Source organism: Danio rerio, chromosome 18, assembly GCF_052040795.2.
Source record: "Danio rerio strain M-AB ecotype USA chromosome 18, GRCz13ab, whole genome shotgun sequence".
NCBI classification, from domain to species: Eukaryota; Metazoa; Chordata; class Actinopteri; order Cypriniformes; family Danionidae; genus Danio; species Danio rerio.
This window is the reverse complement of record NC_141038.1, coordinates 10,601,011-10,626,672: the sequence shown is the minus strand read 5'-3', so window position 1 is coordinate 10,626,672 and position 25,662 is coordinate 10,601,011. Positions and strand designations below refer to the sequence as shown.

At 37.8% G+C, this 25,662-nt stretch overlaps 1 protein-coding gene across 5 annotated transcripts in view; it reads right to left on the bottom strand.

Annotated features, from left to right (window-relative positions):
- The window catches only part of sema3ab (sema domain, immunoglobulin domain (Ig), short basic domain, secreted, (semaphorin) 3Ab), a 165,223-nt gene extending 158,157 nt beyond the window's left edge, over positions 1-7,066 (bottom strand). For all 5 annotated transcript variants that reach the window (XR_015514153.1, XM_087291509.1, XM_087291507.1 and 2 more), the window contains exon 1: positions 6,937-7,066. The gene's annotated coding sequence lies outside the window, so the exon portion shown is untranslated. The remainder of the gene's footprint in view (positions 1-6,936) is intronic.
- Positions 7,067-25,662: the final 18,596 nt, after the last annotated feature.

The window sequence follows — 25,662 nt, the reverse complement described above, 5'->3', positions numbered from 1 at the left end:
CTCTAATAAACAGAACTAAAATGACTGGAACTAAAATCCAAAATAAATACCTAAAAACGACATCATAAAAACTAAACCAACCAATGAATGAACAAACTCAAACTAAACTCAAATGTGAATCAAATGTAAAAATAGTATCGAAATAAAAACGAATTAAAAAATGCAAAACTATTAGAAACACGGTTGGCGCTGTGTACTCACTCTAGCTGAATGCGCTATTGTTTTAAATTCATGTCAACCACAAAAAGTAATATACCTCTCAGTCTGCTTAGGCTCATATTTGTCCCAGCAAAGGTTCTCTCAACACTCACTCAACAAATGGCTGTTATGGTGCCATTTCAGGTGCATTAATGGAAATGAAAACATCTGTTCGCTCTCAGATGTTAATTAGCTGTGATAAATCACTGGTTAGTGAGCCGTTTCGAGATGAGACGTCTCATTCGACCAACTCCACAGTCATCAGAGTCGTCACTTACTGACTATTACACCCTTGAGGTGCTACTTTGTGTAATGAGAACACTACTAAGTTCATAAAAATTATCCTATGTGAAGAATGAGACAAACCCAAATACAGATTTGTGTTAAATTTGTCAGCTGTAAGACCCTGTGCTCAATTGAACAGTTAAAGGGATATTTCAACCAAAGATGAACATTTAGCTACCACTTACTCACATTTAAATGGTCCAAACTTCTTCTATTGAACACAAAACAAAATATTCAGAAGAATGTTGGGGTGGGGGGATCAGCTATTGATATCCATAGTAGGAACTATGAATATAAAAAATTCTGCAGGAGTCAAATCATATTTTTCCAACATTTTCCCACAGTTTATCTTCCTTCATGTTTTAATTGAAGAAAGAAACTCAAACAGGTTTGTAACAGGTGGAGGATGAGTAAATAATGACAGAATTAACGTTTTTGGGTGAACTATTCCTTTAATGTGGATCTGTGCCTTGTTAAACTCTATAAAGACTATAGTGACTGATTCTACACCTTGTATTTAAGTTTATTGAATATAAACAGTGTCATTGTGTCTAATTTGTCAATTGTATCACTCATACACTACTATAGTTCCCCTATTGTGCACATTAACAAAAAAAAAAAAATATATATATATATATATATATATATATATATATATATATATATATATATATATATATATATATATATATATATATATATAAGACAATTCGTAACTTTTGGATTTAGTGGCTAATTTATATAAATTTGCATGGTCTCATTCGTATTTAGTTTGCTTTGCTCATCACCAAATAACAGTTGGGTTTAGGAAGGTGGGGTTTGTTACCATGCCTCTTTTTACAAATTATACATTTTCATGTGACTGAAATTATTTGAATTCATACAAATTAGACACTAACGTAAAAACTGACAAAACGTAAAAAAGTTGTGATTCCTCGTGAGATCGGGCTGTGAATGCACATGAAATGTGTGGTTTGGGAAAATTTCAAGTGGAAAAATAGTCAAACATTTTCATGAGAAAAATTTGATCAACTAGTCACATTTTCAGTGCTTCCTACGTGTTTCACATGAGATTACACATGTGAAACTTAAGTGATGTTCATCTTGGTTATTTTTTCTGTAAAAGTAACATCAAAATTGTTTGTTTCTGGAAAAAATTGCATCATAAAAAAATCTAATTTTCAAAATAAACATTTAAACCCTATATCACAAAATGTAAAGCTACTTACTTAAAACAAGTTGAATCAACACAATTCTTCAGTTTTTTGGGTGGACAACTTAATTATTTTGTTCAATTCACAATGCATCTTAATCAATTTGTATTAGAACAACATGAAGGAATTGTGTGGAAGCCAGAATGTGCACAGTGCGTTCTGAGTAAATGTGTGAATATCAGTCTATAAATGATATTAATACATCAGAAACACCACTTAAGTTAACATAACTTTAAAAAATCTTCTAAAGCATTTATCAACCCTTGTTAACATTACTTTTCAATACTATCTGAAACAAGTTGTCATTTGAATAACATATTGGCAATTATTATACAAGTAAACTTAGCTAGCATGAACTAACAATAACCAGCAGTTCATAATGTTAACAAAGAAAAAGAATTACTGTAAAGAATGCAGAGCTGTATAACAGTTTCAAAATTATTGTTATCGCAGTTAACGATTGCAATATATGTATAGCAGAGATGTGTGATAAATACTCATTAATTTTCTTGTCGGCTTAGTCCCTTTATTAATCCAGGGTCGACACAGCGAAATGAACCGCCAACTCATCCAGCAAGTTTTTCCAGCCGCAACCCATCTCTGGGAAACACACACACACACACACACACACACACACACACACACACACACACACACACACACACACACACACAGACACTCATACACTACGTACAATTTAGCCTACCCAATTCACCTGTACTGCTTGTCTTTGAACTGTGGGGGAAACCGGAGCACCCGGAGGAAACCACGCAAACATGCAAACTCCACACAGAAACGCCAACTGAGCCAAGGATCGAACCAGCAACCTTCTTGCTGTGAGGCGAACGTGCTACCCACTGCTCCGCTGTGATAAATATTATTTATTTTATTTTTTTAAGCATTTATGTGTTCTATGCATAGAAAAGTTTGTTAATTCAAACGTGACTAATCAAAGCCTTACTTTCTTTATGCCTGCCTATCCCAGTAGGTTCTATATTGCCGACTAGACCAGCCCAAAGGTGAAGCTATAGTGCAGGGGTTCTCAATCTCAGGAGGATCGGTGTCCTACAGATTTTAGCTCCAACCCCAATCAGACACCTGGGAAAGCTAATCAAGATCTTACTAAGCTTTCCATAAACATCTTTGCAGGCCTGCTGAGGCAAGTTGGAGCTAATATTTGCAGGACACTGGACCTCATGTATCGAGTTTGGGAACCCCTGCTATAGTGTCTCAGTGTAAGAGTAGGAATATCTGCAGAGGTTTTCAGTCAATCATACTGTTTTAAAGTCTAAATGTGTGCACTTTAAGCCTGAATTCAATTTAATTAGATCAGAAAATTGATTTAAATCAGTATGATCATTGCATAAATAAATTATATATTTTTTAAAAAGAAAAAAAAATTTGAATTTCTCTAAGGATGTTATGTCAACATCATCACAATCAACAACAGTGCACATATTTTCCCAGTATCATGCAGAACTTATTATTTGTCGTCAACTAATCCAAACTGTGTGTGTTTTACTCTGACAGACCAAGATACAAGCTAAAGCCTGTAACAAAACAAACACTCTGTTAGAAGAAACAAAAAGGGAGTTATGAAAAGTCAAGGACAAAAAAATGAATTTGAGCAAATTTAATAACTCCCTATGAACATAATTGGATAATCTAATACAAAACCGTGATAGTCTGAATTAAATCAATATAAATCATCAAAGCTGCGGGACATTGTCTATGACTAATGAAAGCAGCTCTTTTAATGCGTTCCCTGCCAGTCGGTAACGTTTACCTGATTATACAATCATGCTGAGTGTTTCTTTTGGCGCTGTTAGCTCTCGTTTACTCAGCTGGGGTCATTCGCTTATGTAACATTCATGCAAATTCCAGAACACAGAGGATTTCAAGTAATTAGCCTTTTTACAGGGACTTTTTTGGAGGCGTTCCTCAATAAAACAGAGCAGGCCTTTGTTTCTTTGAGCGACTAACAAAAAAAGATTCAATTTGTTTACCTTCTCATTACTTGTTAACAATGTTATGCATACAGTACATCCAAGCCCAAACACACACACATATATATATATATATATATATATATATATATATATATATATATATATACACACACATATATATGTTTGCAAGGACTCTCCATAGCCATAATGTAGTTTACTGTAGAAAACAAAACTCTTATTATATGGCCTCACCTACCACTACCTATAAAACCTTCATTGGAAACCTATGTGAAATTTTCAATGTCAAAAGACCCTGTTAACTATGATTTTTAAGCATTACTTGGTTTAAGGCATGTCCTTGTAAACCACCTTAATAGACTACAACTAGGTCATTATACAAATCTGTGTCCTCGTAAACCACATAAACAAGTACACACAATGATAAACACCTACACTCACAGGCCACTTTATTAGGTACACCTGTCCAACTTCTTGTTAATGCAAATTTCTAATCAGCCAATCACATGGCAGTAACTCAATGCATTTAGGCATGTAGGCATGGTCACGATCTGCTGCAGTTCAAACTAAGCATCAGAATAGGGATGAAAGGAGATTTAAGTGACTTTGAATGTGGCATGGTTGTTGGAGCAAGACGGGCTGGTCTGAGTATTTCAGAAACTGCTGACCTAATGGGATTTTTACACAATCATCTCTAGAAAAAGAGAAAATATCCAGTGAGCGGCAGTTCTGTGGGCGCAAATGCCTTGTTGATGCCTGAGGTCAGAGGAGAATGGCCAGACTGGTTCCAGCTGATAGAAAGGCACCAGTAACTCAAATATCCACTTGTTATAACCAAGGTATGCTCAGACTGGTTTCATAAACATGACAATGAAATCACTGTATTCAAGTGGGCTCCACAGACACCAGATATTACTCCAATAGAGCACCTTTGAAATGTGGTGGAACGTGAGATTCGCATCATGAATGTGCAGCCAACAAATCTACAGCAACTGTGTGATGCTATCATGTTGTTCAGCCGACAATATGGACCAAAATCACTGAGGCATATTTCCAGTACCTTGATGAGTCAGTGCCATGAAGGAAGGCAGTTCTGAAGGCAAAACGGGGTCCATATTAGAAAGGTGTACCTAATAAAGTGGCCATTGAGTGTATATTTACAGGCCTGTCTTTCTATCTTAGCTCAGTTAATCAAAAACCTATGTAAGATACTCAAAAACTAATAAACGAGATTCCAATCTAGAATAATACAAGGAACATTAACCAGAGGATGTGAATGCATGGACATGTGTGAAGGTGTTTTATGGACTGGGCTGCTTTCCTGGACTCAATAGTGCAGCTTTATGGGTAATCTGTGGTTTGGAACTTGAAGTAAAACGCCTGGACAAAAAGTCTTGACCCTAATCAGCTGACTAACAATACATCCAGGGTTCAAGCTGCCTCATGCAGTGTGATTTCATTACGCTGACAACATATGAATGCACCTATTCATGCCGTCTCATGCGATACTCAAGACTACTCGATCAAATCATCAAAGATAATCAGAATAAATCAGGAGCAAAAAAGAAGAGGTTAAAAAGTGAATCATGGGATATGTTTTAAAACAAGAACTGATGTTACACTGTAAATCTTCTGTATGAGAATTAAAAGTCAAAGCTGTTGGGATAAAGAGAGACCACCAGCCTGTGAAGCTGTCCAGTTTTTTGAACTTCTGCCAGAGATTTTAAATGATCAGAAAATATGGGGATGACCTCATATGGCAACAAATCTGAATCAACTTTTTAAACATTAAAAATATTTCTCTTACAATATAATCATGATTAAAGACTGTAATCATCACATTTAGGATGTATACATCTTGCTTGAATACTGCCAATACCTGCATGACTGTAATGTCCCACTTCTTTATATAATTTTAAGGTCTTAAATGGGACCTATTATGCCTGTTTACAAAATATACAATGATTCTATGATGTCCCTAGAGTGTATATGTGAAGTTTTAGCTCTACTCTAACTCTTGAATCTGCCCCTTTAAGGCTTTGAACCCAATTGTGGCGTTGGTGACTGTTAAATTCAAATGAGCTCCAAGCCCTCTTTTCAAAAGAGGGTGGAGCAACAAATGTCTACGCATCAGCACAGTGGCTGCTTCTTACTAAGGACTGTTTATGCTAATGAGGGGAAAATCAGGGTGGGGCTTTCAACCTTAGATGACACGTAGCAAAGGAAGAATGTCAATAAAAGTGTTTCTGCAGACTGTTTTTATGAAGTGTGATTACATAAAATAGGTGCAGTGGTGCAGTAGGTAATGCTGTCGCCTCACAGCAGGAAGGTCGCTGGTTCGAGACTCAGCTGGAATGATTACACAAAATAGATTTAATTATTTTTTACAATCAGAGGCTGGCTATATTCACACACTGATGCCACACAACTGTGTTTAAACCCCTGATCTTTGCATAACAGGTATTTGCGAAGTAGAACCATGCATCCATCCTCACCATCCATAAACCAATCCACATTTCTTGAGCAGATATAAACCTTCATCAGAAAATGCATCTTTAAAATAAATAAAATCTCACAAAAATACTATAGTAATTAATAATAAAATACTATAGTGTCTTGAATCATAATACAATAAAGTACTTGAATTAATCTGCTAGTAAACAATTTACCCAATTCACTGTTTTCTACAACTACAGTTTTTATTATGCCAGATACATACAACAACTTAATGTAAATATATATGAAAATATATTTAATACTACAGTATAACAGCAATCATTAAAAAACTGTTGTAAACACCACTTACAGTATAATACACTTTAACAGTATTTACTATTATAGTGTACATTTATCATCTAGGATTGTTCGACAGTCAGATAATTCATTAATATGCATTAACTATAAACCCATACTGTAATATTGCTATGAACATCATATAGGCAATTATAGGTAATGCTTAATCTTGTGATTAGCACTGTTAGTAAATCTAATGTAGGCTATTAATATATGACGACAGCCTCCATATATTTTAATGAAATCCAACCATGAACTTGGTATGCGATTTATTTCCATAAGTTACATATCTATAGAAAATTTACATCAGTACCCTATATTTATGTATCATATTGTATCCTGCAAACTGAATAAAAAACATGTCAAGTGCACGAAAATCTGTTTTTTAAGGACCGTTTAATTACGCTTTTCTAAGGAGCAATGTAAACTAGGCCTGCTGCATATCAACCAAAACACAATCCTCAAATTAAGAGATTTACCTTTATTTTGCGTCACGTAGAGCCTTATCCCGTGATGTTTTGGTATCGGATGATCTTCTATACTCCATTTTAGACCGCAGTTACTGTAACTTAGCTGCTCCACGTGTTGAAAGCCAAAATCATTAACGTTATTTCCTTCAGGTGGCGCGTGTGAGGTTTGTAAACAACCAAAGACTTGGACTTGAAATGGTTTAAAGTGATTTTGGCTAAGAAGCTTAACATTTTTGTTTGCAATATTAAATGAATATTTAGCTATTTTTTCTTTATTTATTTATTTATTTATTTATTTATTTATTTATTTTTGTGCTGGTCTCAGATTGTCATAACTGCCAATAGGCGGCGGTCTGTTCCTGTCTTAATGATTCACTGAATCATTCATTAAACGATTCGTTCGAAGCGGATTCATTTAGAAGTAAAGCAGTATAAATGGAAATTAATCTTGTTAAATAGGCTATAAAAAAAACAATATTGAGTCTAAAATGTAGCTTATTGATTATTTAGTTTTGATTTGTTGAACTGTTGAATAAAATATCACACTCATCCTCTATTTAGACATGAGCATTTCCTGCTTATCAAACCCATGACTGTATCAAGAGGCAATTGAACCATAACCTAATGTTAAAACAGCTATCATAACATTATTTATCAGTATTTGGCTCTTTTTGGTATTATCAGAAGCTATAGAAATTAAAAATGTAAACACATTGGGATCATTGTTTTTGTTTACATCCCTCAAAATGGTCTATATTTCTTTTCGCAAAGTGACAACAAGTCAGTTCACATAACATTAAAACACTAATTAAAATATTACCATACATAAATATGACAATAAATGATAGATATCACAAATCAATAGTTTCAAGAATCAATGAATACAATGTTGTGCTAAGAAAATAAAATATATCAAATTACCTTAGACAAAAAAATTAAACAAATTGCCTGTCAGTGTACTACTCAGGATTAGAAGAAAGATGCTGATTTGGTCATTCTGAATCAGTTTGTATTTAGGCAGGATGATTGCAACAGCCTCGATCATTCATGGACACTTAATAGAAATGGTGGGAGCAAGAAGACTGCATGAAAAAGAGAAGTAAAGGATCTGGTACGAAACAGAATCTGACACCAGTTCTGCGGTGTTCTTCAGAAACATGCTACCAGTCGATGTGCTTTTAATTCCTGTGCAGGGCTGAATCTGATCTCTGTCTAGGCCTAAAGTGAATGAGTGAGAGTGGATAGTATCAGTGATCAATAGAGCTCAAATACACACTTACTCAGTGCTGTTTACTAAATAACACTCTAACACCTTTCACAGGAAACACTCTGTCACTAATCTGTGTGTTAGTGTAGTGATTTAGCACTTATTTAAATGCAGTTTTTAGTCACTATATATGCAACAAACTGTCAAACCCACTGTCTGTATCTGTGCATTTTGGACTTCTCTACTTATCTACTGTAGCTTTCTCTGTATTTGGCAAAGTGAAACTGTAATAGTTATGATTCTGCTTTAAAGTCTGTTGTAAGCCAAAAGAGTTGCTGAGAGCATTCAGTTCAGTTTTCTGCTCTACTGTATTGTCTTCAAGAAGCAGGGAGATGAAATACATGTGATATTGTGATGGTATTAAATAATCAGCGAAGGAAATAGCTTGCTTAGGACAGTAAATGCTTGAATAGAATTATATCTGACATGCACTGAGAGGATCATTGTGGTTTCCACAGTGCAGCTCTGAAAAACAGCCAAAATCCTGTCATACTGTACTAGTGTGCGGCTGTTACGCAAGCGAACATTCAGTTTAAAATGGGACACAGCTTATATGCACAACACAAAGCTTGTTGGAAGATGATGTCATTTTTTTTTTCCTCATTTTGTTTGGTGCCAACATAATCTCACTGAAATTCATTCATTCAAATTCATTCACTCAAATTTATTCATTAGTCTCTTATTTATAAGGGGTCGCCACAGCAGAATGAACTGCCAACTATTTAGGCATATATGTTACGCAGTGCATGTCCTTTAAGTCACAAGCCAATACTGGGAAACACTCATACACTTTCGCATTCACACACTACAGCCAATTTTGCTTAACCAATTCTCCTATAGCGCATGTCTTTGGACTGCGGGGGAGACCAGCACATTCTAAGGAAACCCACACTAACGCAGGGAGAACATGAAAACTCCACACAGAAATACCAACTGGCCCAGCCAGGACTTTTGTCAAGCCTTTGTCTGATTTTTACCAAATTCTCACCCTGTTATTAACTTGTTTACTTTATTTTTGGGATTTTGTTTTTGTCTTACCCATTTTCTGGAACTGTTCTTCACCGGACTTGAACCCCGTTGTCATGGTCAGCTCCTCTCTGCCTCTCAAGTCTGTGAGCTAACATGAGAAATGGGTTACAGCGGGAAAGCTGTTCATATAGAAGTAATCAGTCAGCTGGTAAGCACGATAAAGAAGGGTGTCATACCATCCTGTAGCCTTCATTTAAAAAATGAAACGCAGCTATACGTACCTCTGGGTATAATTTGCGATCTCTAGAAACGTATACAGGGCTACGTTTTTAGAATGAGTCTGTGTTGAGTTAAGCAGGCTAATATATAACATGCCAGCCTGATCTCACAAGCAAAATTAGCCATATTATGTTTTGTCCATTTAGTGGCCAATTCTTACAAATTTGTAATAGTTCTGTTGTATAAAAAGGTAAAATTTTTAAAAGATGTGGTGGCACCAAACCCCACCCCAACCATCATTGGGGGATCATACTAAATCATACAAATCATACTAAATTGTACAAATGAAATCAATCAAATTCATATGAATTAGCTGCTAAATAAAAAGTTATGAATTGTCGTGAGATAGCATGACCTAACTGGAATGATTTACAAGATGCAGCTTAAGCATGCTAATAACAACTAGTAAAAGTTTAAATGCTCTCTGACAATGTTTTAACTGTTAACACAGTAGCCTAAATGCTAAAACTCTGTCTGACAATATTTAACAGTGAAGGAAACGAACAAGACACAGCTATACTATGCTAACAGTAACCTGCTATTTGCTAAAATGAGGTGCTCCAATCTAGAATTTTATGCAAAAAATAAACATAAATAGTAATATCAAAAAATATTGTACACTGTTGGTCAGTTAAACAGGCAATACACTACAGTAGACAGGTAGTTGAGGCTTTTGACTTTTGTGTTGGCTAGAGCTTGAATGTTTGAACTGTGAAATACAGGTATGCTATCAGTAACAGATCTGAGCAGTACTGACTTAACTGGAAAGATGCAACTTTAGCGCGCTAACAACAACATGGATAATGTTCAAATGTTCGCTGCCAGTGTTTAATTGTTTATTTATATCTTTCCCAAGCTAACACAGCAAATGCTAAAACCTTTCAACAGTGTTAACTCCAGTTAAATGAATGTTTAGATGCAACTGACAGAGCTAACAGTAACATGTTAAATGCTAAATGTTCTCTGACAATGTGAGAATCTGGATTTGAATGGAATTAACTTTCACACTCTTATTAACATTTTAAAAAAGGTTTGGTAAAACACGGACAACTTAAATAACACACTATTTTAAAGACTAAAGAAACTACTTTAATACGGCCGTAACCTGCTCAGAGCTACAACCCACTTTGACAGCTTCTAAATCCATCCTCTTTACAGCAATGACACCACAGCTAATGAGGGGAACATCAGCAAATTTGAAAACTATTATTGTCAGATGCAGCCTGCTTGATGTCTGAAGATGAGGTTAATCTTATTGCAGATGCCATTGTTTTGGGGTATTGAGTGATCCATGAAGAGGCTTTGGTGCCCTGACTCAACCTTTAACCCACAAACCCCAGCAGCGTAGAGTCAGAGGTCAAGTCAATGGTCTGTAAATTGAGCAAGCTGTCAGATTATTCAAAATATAGTTCAGTTAAATAATCAGCAAATTTTTAAAAGGTATGTTAAAATGAAAGTTTACTCACCTCCGGGTGATTCCAAATAAGTTTCCTTTTTCTTTTGAAAAGACACACACACACAAATAAAAATAATATTGGACACCCCTGACATCCATAGTAGGGGGGAAAAATTATGACAGTCAATGCTTAATGGTGTCTTACATACATCAACATATTTTATTTTGTGTTCAACAGGAGAATTAAGCGCAACAGATATGGACCAAGTGTCCAATAATCACAGAAATGTCATTTTGGGGCGAACTATCCCTTTCAAGTGAGTAAAAACTTGATGAAGATACTGTTCAACATTTGAATAGCATTAGATATTACATCATTTGCAAAAGTTCAAGCATTACAGATAATTATTACCAAACGTTCGTGGCCATTAAGTGCTCTTTCATCTTCCTGCATAGCAATGCTCAGCCTTGGTTATCTGTGATGTGAGGGACACGAGCTCCTGCTGACCCTAAATCAACAAACATTTGGCTAAAACACATGATCAAGAGCGGCCAGAACTCAATGCAGATGAGTCCATGCAGGAGCTGAAACTCAATCTTCAACAACTCGACCTCTGAACTCAAAAAACAACTCCATCAGCTCAACCAATTCAGCTAATTATGAGTTCAGTTCAGTGCGATTATTTGATCTTTATCGATCATTGAGTTTCAAACACATGCAAATATCACAGTTAATCTGTGTATGTGTGTGTTTGTGTGTAGCTTGTATTACTTACATTGTAGGGAAACAAATGTCCTCACAAGTATAGCCATGCTAGTAAATTTTACCAAATTTTTTGTCACCATAAAGAAAACTGCTCATAAATAAGACTGAATTAAGTATTTTATAAAGATAAAATTGCAGATCGTTTCCTGTGAGGGTTGGTATTAGGGATAGGGTTGGGGTAGTGGGATAAAATATACAGTCTGCACAGGAAGTCCCCATAAAGATAGCTGTACAAGTGTGTGTGTGTGTGTGTGTGTGTGTGTGTGTGTGTGTGTGTGTGTGTGTGTGTATACTGTGTGTTTAGTTTTATTCCACTTCAAAATGTGTTTCTTATATAAAAGTATAACAAATATGAATACTTTATATGTACTTGATATCTGTATAACATGTTAAATAGCTGTGCTTTTACCAAACATTATTATTAAAATATTTTTTTGATAAGTAAAAACATAATCTGCCATATGCCATCATTAGCAATTAACTTTTTTAAAATATAAAAATCATTAAAGCAACATATACAATCAACAATTAACAACCATTTTTATTTATTTTTATAGTCATGTTGCAACACAGGCTCATTGTGGATATATACTCCTGTCTACATTTCTGAAGAGCATGAATTTTGTAGCAATGGGTATGTATGGCTGCATTTCGTCTTTAAAATTAATGCTACAGGGCCGAATGATGGCTTATTTTTTTTTTAGTGCTACCAGCTCACCGCTTACTTCCTTTTCCGGTGTTACCAGTTTGCCTAGTAGCTCGGAACATATGCCGATGGACTTGGGAAGTGGAGCGGAGTTGATGAAGAATGATTCCAGAAACCTGGGGTCTGTTCTTCGTTGGTGGATTACTTAGTTAGCTGGATTTGGAAATTAATGATTTGAAATGATCCAGGATCGTTTAATTCTTCAAAACTCATCTAAGAGTTGTTGTCATAGCAACAGTTCTGGTAGCTCAAACCTGGTCGGGAGCAGGCTCAGTCATATAAACAGGATTAGATTGGGTCATTTCATTATACATGCACAATATTAAACTTAAAAAAATTACAACAATTTATCCAGTCATGCACGTGTTTTGACCACTATACCAATGCTTTTAATCAATTTAAATCATCAATTGATGCTTCGCGAAAGTTACAGACACCAAAATATATTTATACAGTTATTCCTAACGCCGATTAAAAAACCTAAGTAGGCCTAGGCTACTATAATAAAGAAAATCTTCTCTAAATGTAGAACTAAAAACATTGATATGCATTGAAATACATGATGAGTACTCTTGACACATAAAAGTGTAAAGCCTGCAGCTAGAGATCTGCGCGGGACTAAATTTTGAATCCCGCCCGCACCCGCCAGGTTATAGCCCGAACCCGACCGCTCCCGCTTATATTAAGAATTTATTGTCCTGCTGCCCGACCCGCCCCGTTTTCTGGCCGCCGCGCCCGATCCCGCTAAAGAGCGGAGGAGAATAAAACCGAAAATCCCCCAGCTATACAGTCCAGACAGCCAAGCTGTCTGTATAAACACACACACACACAGCACCAAGCACACACACACAGACAAATCTCTCTCTCTTATACGCGCGCGCGCACTAACACACACACAAGCACCAACCAGACACACGCTATAACAGGCGTTTGCTGTTATATCAACTCAAAGGCTTGTAATACCATGCATCAAGTACCAATGTAATACCAAAAGGTTATATATAAAGGTATATAAATACTGAGTCGCGCCAGCTCCGGGCCGCAGCGCACATTACTCTCGGGCCGATTCCGGCTCGGATGCGGCAGCGTCGGCTCGCTTACGGCCGCCGCATCTGGCCCGAAATAAGCTCTCTCTCTTTTTCTCATTCGCATAGCAATATCCGCGATATCGCTAGACAGCCCGCTCCCGTCCCAAATTAAACCCGTTACCGACCGCTCCCGCGATTTATTCGGAAATTTATTCCCGCGCCGCAGAAATCTGGTCGGGTCCTGCGGCGCCCACGGGACAGCCGCGGGAATGCAGACCTCTACCTTCAGCTTATATGGAAAGTACTTTGCGCATCATATTTAACAAACCGTTTATTGCAAATTTTATGTCATATTGCTCACATGGATAATTGAATATTAATTAGATGATGTCATTATTCGTTGCATTGCTGATCATGATTTCGGGAATCGATAGATCTGTCCTTTACAACACACCCAGCGAAAGCAAAACAACAACAACAGGCTGAAAACGTTGTAAAATCACACAGCCATGACTGCTTGTCTTTTTCCAGATTGCTTTTGAAAACACTATCGGTTGGGTTTAGAGGCGGGGGTGGAGGAGTGGGGTGGGGTCGGTCAGTCAGTCCACAGCAAGCTGGCATGGTCAGCTAAAGTGTATACAGCACCCTCTGGTGGATTTATACAAGAAAAGGCTGCACGAGAGAAATTTGATATCATCAAAAAGCGTACACAGCAGCCTTAGGTGGATTTGCAAAAACTGGGAGCAGACGTACCTCCAGTTACGTATTTCACTGTTCCAGAAATGTACATCTGTAGTGAGAATTATTAGTTCCCCTGAATTATTAGCCGCAATTTCTGTTTAACGGAGAGATTTTTAGAACATTTCTAAATATTATAGTTTTAATAACTCATCTCTAATAATTGTTTTATTTTATCTTTGCCATGATGTCAGGCAAAGATAAATAATATATCACTAGATATTTTTCAAAGCACTTCTATACATTTTAAAGTGACATTTAAAGGCTTAAATAGGTTAATTAGGTTAACTAGGCAGATTACGGTAATTAGACAAGTTATTGTTTAACGATGGTTTGTTCTGTAGACTATTGAACAAAAATATAGCTTAAAGGGGCTAATAATTTTAACCTTAAAATGTTTTTTAAAAAATAAAAAACTGCTTTTATTCTAGCCAAAATAAAACAAATAAGACTTTCTCCAGAAGAAAAAATATTATTAGTTTGTTGACTTTATTAGTACCTGAAGGTAGATTCTTTTAGCAGCAAAGTTTGCCATTTGATACAATTAAATCACACATATCCATACCTACATATAAACATACAAAGTACCTAATAAAAGATTACAATTTATTCAGAGTGACAATAGATGATGGGACAAAGCTATTCCTGAAACGTTTTGTCCTACTGAAAAACATCTGAAACCTTCGACCCAAAGGGAGCAGGATAAACTCCTCAGACAGAGGATGATAGTTACAGCTACTGATGTTCTGTGCAATCTGAAAAAGCTGCCTACTATACAGGGATTCAATACTCAGCTGTGATTCACCAATCAACCTTCTAGACCACCTAACAACCTGGCTCAGTCTATTCCTATTTTGGAGAGACAGACCTCCAAACATGCCACCAGAGCGAAGGATAGAATAGACTCATTTAAAGCATGATAAAAAAAAGAGTAAACATATTGGGGCTAATGTAAAAACGTAGTTCCCTGAGACAACATAAGAGCTGATGCCCTTTCTTGCACACAGCAACACAGTTTACATCAAAGTTTAAAGATCGGTCAATAATGGTACCCAAATATTTGTAGTTCTCCACCCATTCTACTTTTTGACCCCTAATATTAGTCACCTCAGCTGCTGTATGATCCTAAAGTTGAAGTCAGACATACTGTAAAAATTTCCTTGCTCTGTTAAACATTCATTCATTCATTTTCTTGTCAGCTTAGTCCCTTTATTAATCTGGGGTCACAACAGCGGAATGAACCGCCAACTTATTCAGCACGTTTTATCCTTCCAGCCACAACCCATATCTGGGAAACATCCACAAACATTTACACACACATTCACACACACACTCATACACCACGGACAATTTAGCCCAACCAATTCACCTGTACCGCATGTCTTTGGACTGTGGGGGAAACCGGAGCAAACGGAGGAAACCCATGTGAACGCAGGGAGATCATGCAAACTCCACACAGAAACACCAACTGAGCCGAGGATCGAACCAGCGACCTTCTTGCTGTGAGGCAACAGCACTACCTACTGCGCCACTGCTACGCCCCCTGTTAAATATCATATTTAAAAAGGAAAAAAAAATTTACTTCAACTGTAGATCTGGGTACATATCCGTAATAAGCCTGTGTTATCATTATTAATAACAATTTTATGACTTTTTAAAATATAAGAAAACATTTATGACATTATTTTAAGAGCGATTTGTGTCTTTTAAACATCATCAAAGTGAACCGTAAGGAATTTGCTGTAAATACAGGCCCATATAGATCTTAAAGCAGCTGCGGCCTGTAATATCAGAGATGGTGGTGAGCCAAAAACAAAGATGCTTATAAACACAGACCCACAAATGTTTCCTGTGAATGAAGCCATCACTCTTCAGGTGTGTGTGTGTGTCTGTGTGTTGAGCGTGTCGTGGCAGTGCTCAGGTACAGAGATCTGGGCATAAATCAGGTGTGAAGCACACAGGTAGTCATTACCCCCTCAGAGGAACAACTGTTTCTCTCTCCGTCACACATTCCTGCCGCTCTTCTTCCCTCAGGACACTATCAATATTCAGCGGTCTGAAGGAAGCTGCTGTCTTTCTCTCGTTCTGTCTGTCAGCGCTGCACTCCACATCTGGAGGACTGTAATTGCCCTGTAATATTCACACAAATACACCTTGTACATCCTTGATATCTCAATCCTCTGCTTTTTTTTCCATGACATTTGTTTTGATAAGTCATTCCTGTCAGCTGCTGTGTTTGATGCCTGTCCAGTACATGTGTTATTATATGTAATGTCATATATGTGATAATATAATACATATAGAGGGATATTTATAATGCAAGTCATTATTTTAATACTATTTTCCCCCCAAAGACATTTTACCAATTCTAAACCATCCATTCATTCATTTTCTTTTCGGCTTAGTCCCTTTATTAATCTGGGGTCGCCACAGAGGAATTAACCGCCAAATTATCCAGCATATGTCTTATGCAGCTGATGCCCTTTTCCATCACCCGGAAACCCATACACGCTCATTCGCACACATACATACACTATGGACAATTCAGCCTACCCAATTCAGCTGTACAGCATGTCTTTGGACTGTGGGGGAAACCGGAGCACCTGGAGGAAACCCACGCAAGCGCAGGGAGAACATGCAAACTCCATACAGAAACGCCAACGGACCCAGCCGAGGAATTCTAAACCAGTTAAGTCTTAATGACTAATAGTAATTTTGTATGTAATCATTAATAAGTAAAGGGACTAAGCCGACAAGAAAATTAATGAATGAATGAATCATTAATAAGTGATGTATAATTTATATGATGATAATTTCAATAAATAAATAAATAAATACATTATATTCAGATATCCATTATTAAGTACGCCAAGTAAAATCCCCTAAAAACAGATGTAATTTGTACTTAAAAGTAAAAAATAAGGGCGGCATGGCAGTGGTTAGCTCTGTTGCCTCACAGCAAGAAGGTCGCTGGTTCAAGTCCCGACTGGGCCAGTTGGTGTATCTATGTGGAGTTTGCATGTTCTCCCTGTGTTGGCGTGGGTTTCTCCGGGGTGCTCCGATTTCCCTCACAGTCCAAACACATGCGCTACAGGTGAATCGATTATACTAGATTGGCCGTAGTGTATGTGTGTGAGTGTGAATGTGAGTTTGTATGGATGCTTCGCAGTACTCGGTTGCAGCTGGAAGGGCAGACGCTAGAATAGTTAGTGGTTCATTCAGCTATGGTGACCCCTTATGAATCAGAGACTAAGTCGAAAGAAAATGAATGAATGAAGTAAAAAAATGTTATTAAATAAATAGTAAAATATACACTAATGCTACTACTACTACTAATAAAAATAATAACAACCATAATAATAATAACAATAGCCATAATAATAATAATAATAATTACGACAATAAAAAAGATTGCAGTAGAAACTGCAACATAAACATTGGACAGCTTGACCCAAAATAAGAAGTTAGTCGAAAAAGTAAGTGTCATCTACAGTAAGTCTGATATACTGAATTAATCCATCAAGAGCCCTTTAATCTTTAGTGCTACCATTTTTCTGAACAACAGCTCACTTGGAAATTACAGGTTTTCAGAGACCCTTGCAAGACCCCTGTTTAATACAAATCACACACCTAAGTGTGTCTTAAGTGTCATAAAACAGATCAAGACTGATTTTGATAATTTTTATAGACAGATAATTTGAGAATGACTCTTGAGATAACAAGGTATAAATATAATGAGAAAATCATGGTGTGGATCATATTAACAATAGACAAGACATACATTTCTCTCTGAACTTACAGTACAATACTCACAGCCATATCACCTTGCAGCCAAAGACTGGTTACTTGAGGCTAAACAGGGCTGAGCCTGGTTAGTACCTGAATGGTAAACCACATAAAAAGACTATAGGTTACTGTTGGAAGTGGTGTTAGTTAAGCCAGCAGGGGGCGTTCAACCTGTGGTCTGTGTGTGTGTGTGTCCTAATGCCCCTGTAAAGTCTTCAATGTCTTCAATGAACCTAAACGAGCACATGTCACTCCGCTGCTAGTCCGTTTGCACTGGCTGCCAGTTGCTGCTTGCATCAAATTCAAAGCTCTGATGTTTGCCTACAAAGTGACCTCTGGCCTTGCCCCTTCTTATCTGCTCTCACTTCTGCAGATCTATGTGCCCTCCAGAAACTTGCGTTCTGTGAATGAATGTCGCCTCGTGGTTCCATCCCAAAGAGGGAAGAAATCACTTTCGCGAACGCTCACGCTCAATCTGCCCAGTTGGTGGAATGAACTCCCTAACTGCATCAGAACAGCAGAGTCACTCGCTACTTTCAAGAAACGACTAAAAACTCAACTATTTAGTCTCCACTTCACTTCCTAATCTGCAATTGCCTCTTTGAATATCACACTAACTGTACCCAAAAAAAATAAATAAATAAAAATAAATAAATAAATAAATACTAATACTACTAATACTTCCCTTCTTAGACTTTACAGACCTGAAACTTGCCTATAGCACTTATTCATTGTTGCTCTTAGTTGTGTAAATTGCTTCCTTGTCCTCATTTGTAAGTCGCTTTGGATAAAAGCGTCTGCTAAATGACTAAATGTAAAATGTAAATGTAAAGTGAAGGGGAAACTATACTGTCTATAGTGAGTGCCGTCTCTTGGATGAGACGTTTAAACGAGGTTCTGACTCTCTGTAGTCATTAAAAATCCATGGCATTTCTCATGGCATTTCTACTCAAAGAGTAGGGGTGTATTGGCTTTTTTACAGTCTCTGCATTCCACCTATAGCTAGTATGTGGTGAGCGCACTGGTGCTGTTGTCCTGTGGCTGCCGTCGCACCATCCAAGTGGATGCTTCACACTGGTGGTGTGGAGAGACCCCCCACTTCATGATTATAAAGCGCTTGTATAGCAATACACAATAAATGCGCTATATAAATACACATTACATTACATTCTGAAAGAATATAGGTAGATTTTTCAGATGAATTATTTGGTCAACTGAATCCCAATCATTACAGATACTGCAGAAGGCCTGTTGGAACCCGTATGGACCCAAGATTCTTACAGAAACTGGTCAAATTTGGTGAAGGACAAGTCATGGTTTGGGGTTACATTCAGTATGGGGGCATGTGAGAGATCTGCAGAGTGGATGGCAACATCAACAGCCTGAGGTATCAAGACTTTTGTGCTGCTCATTACACGACAAACCACAGAAGAGGGCAAATTCTTCAGCAGGATAGTTTTCTTTCTCATACTTTAGCCTCCACAGCAAAGTTCCTGCAAGCAAAGAAGGTCAAGGTGCTCTAGGATTGGCCAGCCCAGTCACCAGACATGAACATTTTTGAGCCACTGAGACATTATTTCCCACTGGGAAATGTTGCTTTTATTAGTTTATCTAAACTTCTTGGCTAAAACAAGGCTAAATTTGGGCTGTCAGTGAACATCTATAAATGTCTATGAATGGCCAAAGAATAGACTCGTCAAATAGACAGACGTGTAGTTATGTCTCTTTGATACCTATTGTCTATTTCCAGACCATTCCTAGACATTGACAGCCTAAATTTAGCCTTTGTTTTAGCCAAGCAGTCTATGTGTTGATGTCTATTAGACATCTATTTAACTTCTTCATCTGACCTCGTTACCTTTCATTCATTCATTCATTTTCTTGTCGGCTTAGTCCCTTTATTAATTCGGGGTCACCACAGCGGAATGAACCACCAACTTATCCAGCAAGTTTTTACGCAGCGGATGCCCATTTACTTGCTAATTATTTGTTCCAAACTTGTTTTTTCCTTCTTTCTTTTGTTGAAAACAAACAAACAACCGTGGTAAAAACCAGGCGGCCATGAAGGCTTTTTTTCTGGAGTGCTTTTGAAAACACTATTGGTTGGGTTTAAAGAAGAAGAAGGGGGGGGGGGGGCAGTCAATCGGTCGGTCAGTCAGTCAGTCAACAGCAGCCTCTGGTGGATTTATGCAAGAACAGCAGGCACAAATGTCACTCGCGAGAGAAATTTAAGATCTCAAAAAGCATACACAGGGGCCTCTGGCAGATTCGTGAACACAAAAACTGCAAAAAAAAAAAACAAAAAAAAAACATATTTTGGATGTATTTGGCGCTCTCCCGAAATGTATGAAGGGGTCTGTTTTCAGAATGAGCCTAGGTTGATTGGAATTTTTTTTCTATGAAAATATATTCTTTTGTGTTCAACAAAATAAAGTAGATCACAAAGGTCTGGAGACACTTGAGGGATGGTAAATAGTAAGGACATTTTCAATTTTTGGGTGAACTATCCCTTTAATATGATTTTTTAAAAAGGCCTAAGTTTAGTAGCAAGAATCACAACTGGCGTCTAGTTTTCCACTGGGCTTCTGCATTCTGTCTCCGATAGGTGCTCCGATTTGCTCTGTGTATTAAATAAACTATGAAGCTTCAAAAACTCTGAAATATTCATCAGCTTTGTTAACAAAGAGAGAGCGAGAGAGCGAACGTTCCAATAAACTCAGCAACAGAGCCGAGAATAATACATAAGAGACTTCCTTTCACCATTCTCAACACACAAAATGAGAATGAACTCAAGCTTAAGTTTAAGAGCATCCATCCCACATGAAGATGGTATAATTATCCGCATCCCCCCTTCAGATACCGCAGGCTTGCCGAAAGGAATGTGTGAACCCGATGTGCCGGAAGAACTGAGGGAACGAATCACACAAAATCACTGATGATGCAGCCACAAATTCCTCAAAAACAGAAGCAGCTTCATACAGTTCTGATAATGTGTGTGGTTTTGCTGTGGTCTATTAGTCTGTGTCCTGCAGAGGACGCGGTCAGCGGGTGTCCTGCATCCACTGGGAGACTGAAAGATACATTAGTTTGCTTTTTCACACTCATATTTGCAGACTTGTGCACTTTCTGTGTTCAGCAACGGACTGACCCACAGTACGGCACAGTCTGCTTTATGAACTGCACATTCATTTATTCGACCATTATTATATGATGCTTAAGGTGTAAAGGGCGGGCAAAATTCGAATGACAGTGTGTGTACATAAAGGAACACTCCAGTTTTTTGAAAATGCTGTTTCCTAGATATCTGGGGACTATTTTCAGACACTGCGTAATATCATCCCATCTGCTGAATAAGACACTTTTAGACTTTTAGCACAATAGTTTTTTAGACGGGGTAGTTTTTACTTTCACTTCACACTTTGAGTTCTATTTAAAACAGACACGTTTACTCTAATTGCATAACAACAAAACTGAATTGTAAATGAAATTTAAACTTAAAGGACACCTATGATGAAAATTAACTTTTGTAAGCTGTTTGGACAGAACCGTGTGTAGGTATAGTTTGTCCACTGTCATATTGGAGTAATAGAAAAAAGAGATAAGTCTCTTTTTTTTTTATTTCCTGATGTTTAAATAGGACCCAAATCCTGAGATGTATAGTAACGAAGTAGAACTACTTCACTACTGTATCTAGCTGTATCTGTACTCTACTGGAGTATTGTTTTTCTCCTACTTCCACTTTTACTTCAGTGCATATTTTCGATGAGTTTAATACTTTTACTCCAATAGATTTTTTTATGTGCTGCATCGTTACTCGTTATTAGGGGTGTCAAAATTATTGATATCGGTTCAGTAATAGATCATAAAAGATTATTACGTACTGATGTCATTTATCTCCTATGCGCTATGTCGCAGTAGAATACTATAGTGAAGGAAGCGAGGGTGATAAAAAAACGCTCTTACTACAATGAAGGCGGCACAGCACACAAGCCGCTATTTCACTACTACGGAGAAATGCTGTAAAACTCCCATCTTTACCACTCTCTCTCTCTCTAACTTTGGACATTTGACCCGCTGTCGTGTTTGTGAGATAACTTTTCCTCTCCTCTTGGCTGTTAAAGCGAGACTTGTGGATCCAGACACGAGCGTGCTTGAGATGCAAGTTTTCTCCACTGTATCTATTATGGATTACCTGTGATAACTGCGTATTATGCGCATGCAGACTGTAACCGCAGCTGTTCTTCCCACCATCGGTGAACAGCGCTTTCATTTCTAAAGCCTATCGCAGCCCTTTCTGTTGAGCAGGTGAAGACAATAACCCATCATAGGGGTGTAAGACCTCGCCTGTCAGTTCTCAAAAAGCAATCGGGATAATATCTAAATTAGTTTATTTGCTATAAATTATTATGTTGTCTTCTGTGCATGTATTGGAGTTTTGTTTGACACATTCAGAAAGTGTTTTCTTTGAGCAGGTCAAATTAAGGGTAGATATCATAGATCTTACTGCTGTATTAAAGAAGAAAATTGTATTACAAATAATATATAAATATAAATATATTTATGGATTTTAATGAAAAAATTCTTGTGTTGTGAAGAAAAAAATCTAATTACATATGGAAAGCATCGTCAGTGCACCGAGATATCGAGTTGAACCGAATCGATGGCATGATAATCGTAACCAAACCAAACCGTGAGACCAGTGTAGCTTCACACCCCTACTCCTTACAATTATAGACCTTTTTCTTGGCTACTGCATTGAGGGTGCCATAGGGACCAGCGTCTTCCAGTAGAATGTTTAGAATGTCAGTTTACAGCGTTTATAACTGGTCATTTGCGATCCGAAAATGGGTTTCAACAGCGTTTTGAGTGGATACTTTTTGTGACACAACTTTGAAAGGTGTGTTAAAACTGTTATAATCTGTCAGATCTGTGGTTCAAGTGGGACAGAAAAACAGTATTGTAAGCCATGTTTCTTTTCGTTCTACTTAATCACGTGCCCCCAAAAATATATATTTAAAATAAACAAAACAACATGACGTCTTTTGACTGCTCTCTTTAATAACTACATTACACAATACTTGGACTTTTACTTTCAGTACTTGAGTAGTAAATTTTGAAATAAACCACTTGCACTACTTAAATACAAAAAAAAAAAAGTTGAATACTTTAGTATTTCCATTTAAGTTTGGTGCTTAAAGAGCACTTCAACTTCTACTCAAGTAATTTTTTTGATAGAGCACTTGTACTTTTACTTAAGTCTGGGTCTCTAGTACTTTATACATCTCTGCGCAAATGCCAGTGACTTTGAGGCCCACCGCAATGTGACGTAGGAGTGCGGTTTTCCCCACCCACCCAATTGATTGGCAGGTGCCATGTTTCTATTAGTGATTGGTTGCTCTTGATCGATTTGTTAATTTAGAATAAATCTTTTGTATGACTCGAGAATGATGAGTCCTCTCAAGGAGTGATTCGTTCATTTGCGCATGTGCACATTTGTGCAGGTGAAGGAGAAGATTAGTTCCTTTTTCGAGTCCTCTATCGCAGTGGTCCCAAACCTTTCTATCACCGCGGACCGGTCAACGGTGGTCAATTTTACAATGGACCGGTGTGTGGGGGGGTCTTCATGTGAACAGCTGCTGCGCTCGTGCATCCAGGTTAATCATGAACAACTCAGTGCGCATGCGCTAGTTGCACTATCACGGTCTGATTATGTTTCAATCAAGGTTTATATGCATTAAATACATAACATCTGTGCCAAACATTTCAACTGACGAACATATTAACAATAATACAACCGTATAGCCAAATTAAATGTATGCATTGGCATGTTACAGCCCTAGTGAGTATGATTATGTGAAACTCCATATAGATACATATTGCACTGACTTCGGGTACTTACTTAGTGATGCACGCATACATATATGCACAATCCTTAAATACTCTGCTGATTTGGACTCTATAATACCTGTTTTATAACTTTAAACTATCAAAAACCCCCACTGAGCTATATTCTAGCGATTGTTCTTCCCGCTCCGTGGTGGATTTTGGCATAGTCCATTTCACGTGAGATGGCGGGGGGCGAGTGGAAGAAACTAATTCACGGGGGGAATATTTTCTACCAAAATGATTTATGAATTCTTGTGTGGCCCGGTACCAATTGTTCTACTGACCGGTACCGGTCCGCGGCTCGGTAGTTCGGGACAGTGGCGTAGCGGACGGGCCCGCAGGGCATGCACCGCGGGGGGGCCCCGCGTGATTAGGGGGCCCCACGTCGTCGCGATTTTCAATAATTGAAAATCCAGAAACCGCAATAATCAAACTATTGGGAACAACTGTGGACGGAACCAAAGTTCACAGGTCTGTGTTCTCTGAACTCCTCTCAAGCGGTGGACTACTTCATTCTGATTGCTTGCCGCCGAACCGCGTCATAGCCAATGAAGACGCGCCGCTGTTTCTCGCCGCCGGTTCTCGTAAAAAAATGAATGACTTCTGGCTACTTTGACGCTCTCGCCGCTTTCGGTTTGTGATCGCTCCTCAGTTTGTGAAGGATTCCCCACGTTGTCGCTCCACTCCGCCTCCTTTCCCCGCACCTCAATTTATGACATAGATATATACACTAGATATTGTATAGGCACTGTATAGGTACAGTGCTCCCAAGACAAATGTCATTCAACCGCACTAGTCAAGTGTTTTTACGTGAAGATGCGGGACTGTAGCGCTGTCTACGAGTGTAGTAACAAGCAAACAAAGAAAACAAAGCACAAAGGCAGAACATTTCATAGGTAGGATTAAGTTTTTTACGTTTTTGTGTGTTCTAAAATTTGTGCTAAACAGGTAGCGTTATTAATGATAATACAGCCACTTACTGCATTCAGCATAAGGCAAAGTAGCTCCAATTCGCACTAAATACTCGGCTTATGCTAGTTTTGTTGAATAAAATCAGCAAACAATGAAAAAGAAATATGACAACGAGATGCTGCGCTGCCAGAAACTTGTATTATTGTCAGCTAACGTTAGTGAAGGAGTTGTTCATAATGGAGATTCATTCACAAACAAATCGCTCCCTCCGTCAGTATGAGAAGTGAAAGCAGGAGAGGAGCTGTGTTCCAGGACATGATTAAATCAAATTTAACAGGGAGGGTGGATAGTACATTTCTGTACACACAAACACAAGCTTTTTGTCAGGAATGCCCGTGCGGTCACTGATCCATCAATGTAGAAAAGTGATGTAAAATTATAATTTTCATAATTAAAAAAAATAAAAATACTAACATCCAGGAAAACTCCCGTTCATAGATATATGTGTATATGTGTATATCTCTGGCTCTGCCACTCCCAAACACCCCCCCATCGGTGATCCCTGCAGGGGGGCCTCCGCATTTTGCGCTACGCCACTGGTTGGGGACCACTGCTCTATCGGGTTTGAATCCTTCATTCCTCATGTGAAAGACAGAAACCAGTTATATGCATTTAGAGCCGGAAAGAGATTTAATCTGTTCATCTCTTGAGTTCTTGGGTTGAGTCGTTTGTTCATTATGTGTGAGACAAAAGCCAGTCATATGCATTTAGAGCCGGAAAGAGATTTGATCTGTATCTATCGAGTCCTCGGGTTTGAGTCATTTCTTTACATGCTGTCACATGATGATCGAAGGACTCAAAAACCAGAAGACTCAAAGGATAAACTAATCATGGCTCCTTTCGGCTCAAACTGTGTGCTTTGATTAATCTTATATGGGACTGGGTGATGTGAACAAACTACTCAAATTCGAAGACCTGTCAGAAGAGGTGAGCTGACATAAT